Source organism: Chelonia mydas, chromosome 5 (assembly GCF_015237465.2).
Source record: "Chelonia mydas isolate rCheMyd1 chromosome 5, rCheMyd1.pri.v2, whole genome shotgun sequence".
Lineage (NCBI taxonomy): Eukaryota > Metazoa > Chordata > Testudines > Cheloniidae > Chelonia > Chelonia mydas.
In genome coordinates, this window is record NC_051245.2 from 85,253,708 (window position 1) to 85,265,139 (window position 11,432).

The window sequence follows — 11,432 nt, forward strand, 5'->3', positions numbered from 1 at the left end:
TATAGTGACTATGCAGCTCTTCTCTATTCCACATGGCTTTTCCAAACAGCTGTTAAAAATTGACAGGTTGGTTTGATTGTGCTAAACTATGGCTATTTTATTTTACCAGGTTAGTGAAGATGTAAGTCCATTCATAATGAAAATCAGAATCTATGTTCTTTGCCATAATGTTTCTCCGAGTATGTATTTATGCCAAATTTACCGTAGTGGTAAAGTCCCTGTAACATTTATGAATATGAACTATTATAGATTTAGGATCTCTCTGACATGTTTACCCATTATGGGACAGGGCTGGCAGTTTACACAGAGCCCTGAGTTAAGGTGTTGTACTGAACAGGTGTCCTAGCGGGAGTGCCAAAAGGGAATATGCTTCCGGAAGAACAAGCACAGTGCAAGCTCCACCATTTCATAATACATTTTAGCACACTCACCATTCCGCAGCCAGCCAACTCTTCCAGCTGGTGTGGAGCAGACATGGAACAGGCCAATGGCTGGCTCTTGTTTAGGACCTGCCCTCCCCCTACACCCACAATCTAGTCCTAAGTTTCGTAATACAAAAATATAGATTCAAGACTTATTATAAGCAAGTTTATTTTTCATTGATGGTTAATGAAAAACACTTTCTTCAATATGCCTTTCAGTTAAAAAAAAAAATCTCAGACTACTCTTGCAAACACCTCATTTAACTGAAATGAAATGATTTACAGATTTAATTTGTTTAAATAGCCCACAGAATAATTATTTAGGAATAATATACAGCAGCGTTCAGCTTTACTGAATCAGTCATCAAAACATTTCACAGGTCAGGGTACTCTACAATTACAGGTTCATTTCATGGAACAAAAAGTTGAATCAGTCTTTCATGTTGTTGAAGGGTCATTCATATCATGCTCCAAGTACATTGAAAAATAGAACCCTCACAGCTAGTGGCAAAGAGGCTTTGTTTTTCATATGTTAGAAGAGTATGGGGAGAAGTGAAAATAAGTTTTTTGCTTTCTGAACAAATGTGACAGAAGGACTTAGCCCTCTAAGGCAACAGCGTGATAGGCTTCTTAACTTGACTGGTGCTGACTGTTTAAATTCCCCAGAGTTTTAATAGATTGAAATGTGGGTCTTGATTTTATCTGGTTTACCTGGCTGAAGAAGCAAGAACTATCGGACTCTGTTCTCACTATTAGGGCCAGACTAGGAACCTCTTAATCATATGGGTGAGCAATTGCTCACACAAGTAGTCCCAATGGAGCAAATGAGAGTGTTTGACAACACCAATAAAAAGGTTCACAATCTGGCCCTACGCAGTGATTTTTAATATACACTTTAAAATCTTTCCTTGCAATGTTTGTTTTTGGTAATACATCCTGACCAAAGAGTAGCCTCTTTAACCAATTTTATCTACATTGGAAGAGGACAAGAAAACATTTTATGTTGTTTGCTCAAACACTTGAATTCTACCTGCACTACCTACTTCTGTAGGCATATAAACTAAATTTTTAAACAATTTTCACCAGGCTCCATGGACCAAACATTTGATCTGCTATAACAAACACCATGGACAAGTGATTAAGTGGCCACAGATTTTGGTTACCTCAATTCTGGTGAGCTCAACTTTAGATCTGATTTCCAGTTATGCTCATTATCTGTAATTGCTGCAGTTCTCAATTAAAAAAAAAAAAAATCAGGCCTCAGATGTCACAAGGTGGGCACTCAGGTTTTGAGGCAATCAAAGTCTGTGGCCACGTTAGAAAATGTTGTCCACAGATATGCATATCAGACCTATGACCATGGAATCCCATATCCTGCCTACACCTGGCTCTAATTTGGACTGCTTCAGAGGGAGGAACCACCAAGTGACATAAATGGAGGAAAAGTGAAATCAGTCTAAAACTGGAATTATAAAGTGAACCCAAACTGGCTCTTTGTCTTCAAGAGAAAGATGAATGCAACATGTCACTTTGCTGACAGCTGGACTTGTGGAGTCTGATGTTTTCAATTACTCTGGCTCATTGCACATCAAAGTAGTGGTGAAAGTACAGTATCAGAACAACCTGGTGTTGGCCCCAATCCTTGTGATTAAAGCAGCAAAAAAAAAAAAAGGTACAAAGTGAAATATTGCTTCCTTACTTTGCTGAACTAAAATGTTTGACTCACAATTTAATTCCTTTTTAATGTAGTAATAAGATAGTACAAATCACTATCTACAGAACTCAAGGACTCTTCCTCCAAAATTTGGATAGCTGCACCTTGAAAACAAATACAATAAGGTCATGTAATATTTATAATGGCTTCAAAGATTCAGGGCCCTATCTAATAAGAAAAGCACTTAAAAATAAAAGCTGAACATTTTGCTCCTTGTTCTCATAGGATAGGCAAAGTCAAAGTCAAGTTTTGAATGCAAATATGGAGGGCAGAGGAGAGAAAATGTGAAATCACAAGGACAAGAGGATACTGTCTCTTTGAAAGGGTATAATGGGTGAGTGCAGGAGCTGTTGGGGCGGGGGGAGGAACGGGACAAAAAAAAACAAACAAACAAAAAATCCCCCTGGACAGTTAGAAAACATATGTAACACTAGCAGTAACTCCCCCACAACTGTTTTACATTAACATTTTATATCTAAAACAGTTACTATTCCTGCTGGATTATGCCAATATTGTATCATCTCCATAGGGTAGTAAATAGTAATTTGTTCTAGTTGAGAAAACAGTATAGCATTTGCATGTATTTTTCCACATTGGTTTGTAAGGATCTAGTATGCGTTTGGCTACAGTACAGGGCAGTGATCTACAATCAGCAGTGAAATCCTTGACCCACTGAAATCAATGACAAAATTCACATTGATGTCAAAGAGGCCAGGATTTCAACCCAGAATTTTAGGGTTCCCCTTTTTAAACCTCCAGTTGGTAAGTGAGTTACCAACCTAAAAGGAAGTCCTTATACTAGGATGGATGAGCATAAACCAAAACTTGAGATCTAACAACCTCAAGTTTTGAGAAGGTACAGAATACAAGCTTAGTATTATCATGAGTAATAATAATTACTCAAAATTGACAAGTGTACTCCTATAACCCAAGTGATAGATACCTGCATTTTTGCAGGGGGAATGGCAAGTCTCCTGCCATTTAAGGGGTTTGTACCATCTCTAATTAGTTTTTGGGTTCACTGAGTTTGCAAGACTGGATTGTTGGAAGAGAGCATTAGTTCAGTGAGTCTCAACCTCTTTTGGGGTCAGGACCCATTTGTAAACCTTGATGGCCTGTTGTAACCCAGTAAATAGCTTTAGTGCAAAACACATTTGTCTTATTATATATTTCTTACCTACATTATACACATTAACATAAGTAGTATGTCACGTATACCAGAGTGGGGCTCCCTGCACTGGTGTTGCAACCTCACGAAGGAGGGATGTCGGACCAAACCCAAGCAGCAATGCAACCCATGAACCTGAAGTGGGAAGCAGAGTCCAGCAGGACTGGAGCACTGTGGCGTTAGTGCAAGGCAGGCTCTGCCATCTCCATGCAAAGTCTCCCTCCCAAACTGGGGGCAAGTCCTGACCCTCCCTACCACACAGCACACTCCATGTGACATGGACACATTCTGGTGACCCAAAATTGGGTCATGACCCACAGGCCTGCCTTAGTGCACAGTTGCCTATTTTACAGAAAGATAAAAGCACAGCAGTTTTCACTACACATGCAAATAATCAAATGCAAACAGGGGGGACAGATCTTCACCTAGTGTAAATTGACAGTTCCATTGACTTCAGTGAGTCAGCTAATGTAACTTCAACAGTGACATTTTTTACACCATCGAAGCACTGTGCCCCGTTTGCATGTGATTACGTGGCTCTCTAGAAATACAGACATGCAACTTGCTATTCCATACTCATTTATAATGTATAAGGTGTGATGCACAAAGAATCTAGGCTGGATTTGATTTTTGCAATTGCTTTTGAATTGTACCAGTAGTGTGTGTGGCATTTAAATCTATGTATGCGGAAGGTTGATTACTGGGTTTTTTTAAAAATAGAGAGGCAAATTATTCTGTTACTTGAGCCCTGAAGCTAGTTGCTCTAGGAACACAAAGGAACAAGTAGAACAAAATATTTTTCCCTTCGTAAAAGCATGCAATGCCCCATCTCTTCATAACCCAATTAAGAAACAACTAGAGTTTGAAAAGGGGGTGGTTATTGTCAGTGCTTGGAAACTGTGTCAAATGCATTAAACTGGTTAGCTTGCATTGAAGCCTCTAATGGGTTGTGAGGAGTCTTTCCTGATACAACTCCAGCTCTATGAAGGTACTATATTTTATTCACAACTATTTTATTAAGGGGCATATTCATTTAACATCAATCTATTTAAAGAGTCACTGTCCCAGTTAAAAGTCACGTGCAACCATTTTCTTCCAGCTTCTATTGCTTTAAATCAGAAGTAACTTCACTGAAGTCAGTAGGCCTAACTATGCATACCCATAAGTTTTTGCAGGATCAGGGCCTGTAGGTTCCTAGAGACCTCTCATTACTTGTCTATAAAGTTCTATGCTGCCCTCACATACTGAATAATCTGAAATAAATGTTTATTTTTTAACGGTGACCACTGCAATCTAGCACTATTGCCTACTCACTAAACAGAATTTCAAGAAATAAAAAATAAACAAAAAACCCACAATATTCCTCTTTGGCTACAAACTAACATAACAGATGAGTTACATACAATAGTTACAGACAAGGCAGAGATTATAATGCTTCCTAGAAACACAAGCACAGTATCCAGAGATAATTAAATGCATCTCCACACACACAAATAAATCTTGTGACTATTGTCCAGTCCAAATACTTCAGCTGGACACTGTGGAACTCTGGGCTAAGGACTTGGTCCATGGGAAGTCTGGAGCAGACTTTGATGTCAGCACTTCCATCTGGGGGTGGGAGAGACTGGAGAATCTTCACCATTCAGCTGCATCCTCTGCTGCTAGAGCCTGTGTGTACAGTATACAAGAACCTTGAGGAACTGTGGTGGAGTACACGTAATCAGCACATCTCGTACACATCCCCACTCTGCATAAAGTAATGCTGTGATATTCTCTGAATCAGCAGAGGAAGAGACAAAACAAGAGAGACACCCACAAATCTTGTAGAATGGCAATAGCATAGATACATCTGACACCCTGACTACCACAGGGTTAATTATTTATGAGGACTAGTAGAGCTGCAGGATTTCCTTGGATAAACATGATAGTGCTCCTCCTTCCCCTCAAAACAGCCTATGAACTAAAGAATGTGAACCCACGAAAAGAGAAACTAAAAGGGAGAGAAGAAAAGGAGGACTTGTGGCACCTTAGTCTCTAAGGTGCCACAAGTCCTCCTTTTCTTTTTGTGGATACAGACTAACACAGCTGCTACTCTAAAAGGGAGAGAGGATCCTTATGGTATAATCTAAAGAGAGACCTTATCTTTCAACTTTAAGTTCAGACTCTGGCTAAGGTCATTTATTTTTTTTAAAAACTTTGGTAGCATGAACTGAGGAGCATTAGAGGAGAAGGATACCTAGTTTGCCATATACTCTTAGTTTATTTATTTGTCCACCTTGCTCCACTGCTTAGGCTACACTGAGCTTAGGCTACAATCAGGTGGTTGTATAGTCTAGGGAATAAACTATTGGTCTGTGAGTCAGGACACCTGAGTTCTATACTTAGTTTTGCTACTCACCTGCTGTATGACCTTGGGCACATAACCTCTTTACGCTGCTATTTCCTCTCCCAAATCTAGTCTGTTTAGCTTGCAAGCAATTTTGGCACAGGGACTGTTTTGCCGTGTCTGTGCAGTGCCTAGCACAATGGGGCCTTATCTCAGCTGGATCAACAAAGCACGACCATAATACAAATACAAATAAAACAATCCTGTTGTAACACACTGCTGTGGATACCCAGAGCTGTGAGCCACTGTTACCCCTCTGCCTCAGCAAGAATGAGTTTTGCTAGCACTTAGACTAGAAGGGGGATATTTTCCTAACCAGCAAACTCCTCAAGGCTCTCCCAGCCCCAACTTTGCCCAGCAGGTAACAATCAATTATCTCCAAGCTTCTCATAGATGTTTCTCTGCAAATCACAGCCCCTATCACAGATATTAAGATTTCTGATTTGTTAAAAAGAATCACTACATCACAGCTTCTCATTTTAACTGAGGTAAATACATCCTTCCCTTCAAAACACAGCACTAAATTGTTTATAGTAAAAGTAAAATGTTTATTAACATGAAAGCATGGATTAAGCAATACCCAGTAAAAGATGAAGGTAGAGATAGTTACAAGCAAATAAGTGAAAACATGCATTTAAGTCTAAACCTTAATTTAGCAAGATACAGTCTGTTCAAGATTGTTTCTCTCACCTCCAATCTCCTTTCCAGTATGCTTTTTATTACTGGTCAGCCTGGCTAGGACCCATCAGAGATTAAATTGCTTGGTGTTGTCTATGGTGACTAATAAAGATGGAGCCTCTTTCTGTTGCTTATGTTCCCAAAGGGATTCAAGACTGCCTCCTGGGGATTTGATCTCTTCTCTCTCAGGTGAAGGAGCCATATTAATTCTTCACCTCTCAAGTTCAAGAACAGGATAACCCCTGCGGGTTTAGCTCTATAGCTTTGTTTACTGTTTTTTATAAATTGAGATAAACCCACATTCTTGTGTCTAGCACAAACTTGTGTATTGCCTTTACCTAGGCTAATCTGTCTGGTGTTACATATGTTCTAGTAACATCATACAGGGCCTAATCACATCAGCCACACTATCAGAGGCTCGTTCACCTGCACATCCACCGATGTGATATATGCCATCATGCGCCAGCAATGCCCCTCTGCCTTGTACATTGGTCAAACTGGACAGTCTCTACGTAAAAGAATAACTGGACACAAATCAGACATCAAGAATTATAACATTCAAAAACCAGTCGGAGAACACTTCAGTCTCTCTGGTCACTCGATTAGAGACCTAAAAGTGACAATTCTTCAACAAAAAAACTTCAAAAACAGACTCCAATGAGAGACTGCTGAATTGGAATTAATTTGCAAACTGGATACAATTAACTTAGGCTTGAATAGAGACTGGGAGTGGATAGGTCATTACACAAAGTAAAACTATTTCCCCATGTTTATTCCTCCCCCCTCCCCCCCACTGTTCCTCAGACATTCTTGTCAACTGCTGGAAATGGCCCACCTTGATCATCACTACAAATGGTTTTCTCCCGCCCCCCGCTCTCCTGCTGGTAATAGCTCATCTTAAGTGATCACTCTCCTTACAGTGTGTACCGTAACACCCATTGTTTCATGTTCTCTGTGTATATAAATCTCCCCACTGTATTTTCCACTGAATGCATCCGATGAAGTGAGCTGTAGCTCACGAAAGCTTATGCTCAAATAAATTGGTTAGTCTCTAAGGTGCCACAAGTACTCCTTTTCTTTTTGCGAATACAGACTAACACAGCTGCTACTCTGAAACCTGTCATCATACAGAGGGAATTTATAACTTCACATATAAAGTTAGCACATGCATTTCACAAGGAGATTAATAACCAGCATGGTATTAGCTGTCATATGATACCACAAAAGACAATTTTTTTTTACAAATATCATTGTGAAGGATGTGAGTACAGGGGTGCTTAGGATAACACCTGCATTCTTAATAAAGAAGTTGGTAAATCAGTAAAGAGACATGAGGTGATCAATGCCAGGAGCAACACAATCAGTCTGTTTTAGCATTGATTAATGCAAGAGGAAAGTCTGAGTTTTTTAGAATTTGAGAGAATGCTGATCAGACAGGCTAAGATTATTTTTCTGAAGTACACTAAGTCTTGCCTCAGATTGGCACAAATACTTCCTGCAAATAAGTGTAAAGTATATGCAGAAACCATGAGAAACAAAAAAGAATGATCTTAGTTTTATGCTTATTTAAGCACAGAAAATGATGAGACATCTAGCTTTTTAAAAATCACGAATGTAGAAACTGAAGCAGAAAACTCTTGATGCTAAGAATTTATTATGAGATTAGTTTCCAAAAACAGGATAGCTGTGATCAGCAATATCATGATTTAGATCAGCTAAAGATCAGCCCCAATGAATATGGCCATGCAAATAGCACTGAATTGAACTTGTAGCATTTACAATAATTATTCACACATTATTGCAAGTAGCAATTTTCACAGCTCTTGCTCTAAATATTTGTTACATTTTAGCCAAAGGAAGTGAAAAACTCTTTATCCCTTTATGAAGTACTCAATATTTGGCTTGCCTAACTTTGAAGTGAATGGTTTTTCTTTTAATATCATAACACTGAACAACAGAAAAGTCACTACCTACACCTTTCCAGAGGAAATAACCTTATGAACAAAAATGAAGGAAAGGCTAAACCCATTGATTACAATATCATTTAATATAGCCACAACAAGGGATTTGCTCTGGACTTTTTCAGTGCCTCTTTTAGATTTAGCCCAGGCTTTGTCAGGATAATTTCAAGAGGATCAGGCTCTGTTTCACAGTTTAGCCCCAGCATTTCCTTTGTCTTTAACAATATCCCCCCCATTAGCTTATGATGGGCATGGAGATAAACAGCCTCCTCAGCAATAGCACTGACAGAATTTCTCCACATGGAATAGTATTATTAAACTGTTTTTTCCTCACAAGATTAGTATTTAATTAAACACAAGAAAAACCCACAAGAAACATAATATTCTGGACCTTTAATCACAATTGTCAAGGCTGAGTCCCCACTCTGTCACTTCAAGTGCAGGAAGTGGGGGCCTGCAAGGATTTTTTTTTTTTTAAAGTAATACTTGCCACTCCAGGCTTGTATTACACTCCCAAGTTTACAGCTTCTCTCTGACCTTGGCTTGGTAAATGCTTCCACAGCCCAAATGCAAACAAAAAACTAACAAACAAACAAACAAAAAATACACAACCCTTTGAACCTAGGAAGGAGCACTTGGGAATTCCTCCCTGTGGGGTACCCTCAAGCCCTTTCACACACACACACCCCCACCCACTCCCCTCTGGGGAAGAGCTTATCCAAATTGTTTCCACTAGATATAGAAAATACTTTCTCATACCTGGTTCAAACCTTACGCAGCATTTCTGCTTATAGCATTGCTGCTCCATGTCCCTGTAGCCTAGAGAACAACAGACAAAGGGAAACTTTCTTTCCCATTTTTAAAAGTTATAGCCTTCCCATTGGCTCTTTTGGTCAGATGCCCACTCCTTTTCTTTTACCAGTGGGCTTGTTAACCCTTTACAGGTAAAGCAAGCAGAGAACAGACCAAAAGGGATTTTACAGCTAACTGGCTGTCCATCAAAGGGAGCTACTCCTCTCCCCCCCACTTTGTGTATCACAACAATATTTATGGTTATAAATAAGATTTATGAGCAGACCCCTAATTAGAGCAGAGAAGGAAGGAATGTGGGTCAGGAAAATAAGTTTACCACAGCAGTAAAAGTGTGTATTTGTCACACAAAAACACTGTAAAAGATATGTCATTTATTTACCCAGACGTGCACAAACAGAGAGATGTATGTAGTATTCACACATACATACTTATATAAAAGAGGAAGCACAGAATGTGGAACAACATTTTTATCAGAGTTTGGGGTGGCTGTATTACTTACTTCAGGCAAAGCCCTGAGTAACTTTTGTGGATCTGCCCAAATGAGTGCTAGTAAAACTTTTGCATCAACCTGCTCTGTGTATGCCCCCTATTTAACATAACTAATTTAAGAATTATTTAGGCATTTAGAAAATTGGGATTATTTTTATTTTTCCACATAGAAAGCCAAGTTGCCTATTTAATACAAGTTCACCTGTACAGACCCCTCGGACAGGAAAATAATAATACACTGATTACATTTCTAAAAGTGACCTTGTAACAGGGTTCACTTACTGCAAAAGTGCCTCTTCCTGGCCAGGCATGATATAGCAGCTCATGTCTCCTTTGGTGTCCCCTGCCGATGGTCACTCTGTTTCTGTGATGGTCTCTCTTCCCATAATTCACAATGCTCTTCCTTCATGATTCAGCCCACCAGCTGGGTCACTGTATAGTCCACCTTCTGGGGTGTCAGAAACTCATTAGAGGCCCCACCTTGTCCAGCACTCCTGTACTACTTTCCAGTGGCTGGTAGAGAACCCCAGACACTCCCTCTACCCTGGGTTCTAACCCAGGGACACAAAACCCAGCAGCCAAGATCTTCACAGTTCCCTTCCTTATTGCCGTTTCCCAGGGCTTCTTCCTATCCTACCTTCTCAAACTTTCTTCCTCCATAACTCCTGTAGGGTTGACCATTCTTCCAGGGCTTATCCTTCCCATAGAGCTTTTTGTTTCTAGAGAATAAGTACAGACCTTCTGCCTACAGCCTCCTGCTACTGTAGACTTCCTCTTTTTTATAAACCAATCCCCTCTCCTCTCTGCAGCTGGTCTTCATCTGCAATTAGTGTTTGTAAATCCCTGGACCTCCTTTCTGGTGTAATTGTGAAGTTAACTGGCCCCTTATGAGCCAGCTTAACCCCTTCCTGGCTGGTGTGAGATAAACACCCCATCACAGACCTAAAATAGCTTTTTAATGCCTGAAAAATATCATAATTAAGTCTAGTAACTCAAGACCTTCCCAGAATAGAAATAAATGCTGTATACCACATGTAAAAGCTGGGAATATCCTCCTTTATAATAGTATGACACTTAGAATCATAGACTTTAAGGTCAGAAGGGACCATTATGATAGTCTAGTCTGACCTCCTGCACAACGCAGGTCACAGAATCTCACCCACCCACTCCTGCGAAAAACCTCTCACCTATGTCTGAGCTATTGAAGTCCTCAAATCGTGGTTTAAAGACTTCAAGGTGCAGAAACTCCTCCAGCAAGTGATCCATGCCCCATCCTGCAGAGGAAGGTGAAAACCCCCCAGGGCCTCTGCCAATCTGCCCTGGAGGAAAATTCCTTCCTGACCCCATATATGGTGATCAGCTAAATCCTGAGCATGTGGGCAAGACTCACCAGCCAGCCACCTAGGAAAGAATTCTCTGTAATAACTCAGATCCCACCCCATCTAACATCCCATCACTGGCCATTGGACATATCTACCACTAATAGTCGAAGATCAATTAATTGCCAAAATTAGGCTATCCCATTATACCATCCCCTCCCTTTTTGCCCTAATGGACAATGAAATAGTAGACCCGAATTATGTTACCAGTCCAGAATGCAATATTGCCCAGCTTGGGACTCAGGACAATGCAATTTCATAAGTAAAATTCCATGAGTTGGGGGCAAAAAGATTCCTCTATGGTAAAATTATTTGGAGACTGATTTTTTTTTAAAATGGTAACTGTTTGAAGCGGAAGTTTGAAATGTTAAAAATAACCCCTATGGAGAGGGACTAATGGACAGTGTGTCTCTAAGTCTGCC

At 39.9% G+C, this 11,432-nt stretch overlaps 1 long non-coding RNA gene across 1 annotated transcript; it reads right to left on the reverse strand.

The window, feature by feature from the left end:
* Positions 1-4,553: 4,553 nt before the first annotated feature.
* On the reverse strand, positions 4,554-10,466 carry LOC122466052. The gene is made up of 2 exons (XR_006291268.1): positions 9,914-10,466; positions 4,554-4,972 (listed from the first exon to the last, which is right to left on the reverse strand). It is a non-coding gene; the product is annotated as an uncharacterized LOC122466052 (long non-coding RNA).
* Between the last annotated feature and the right edge of the window lie 966 nt (positions 10,467-11,432).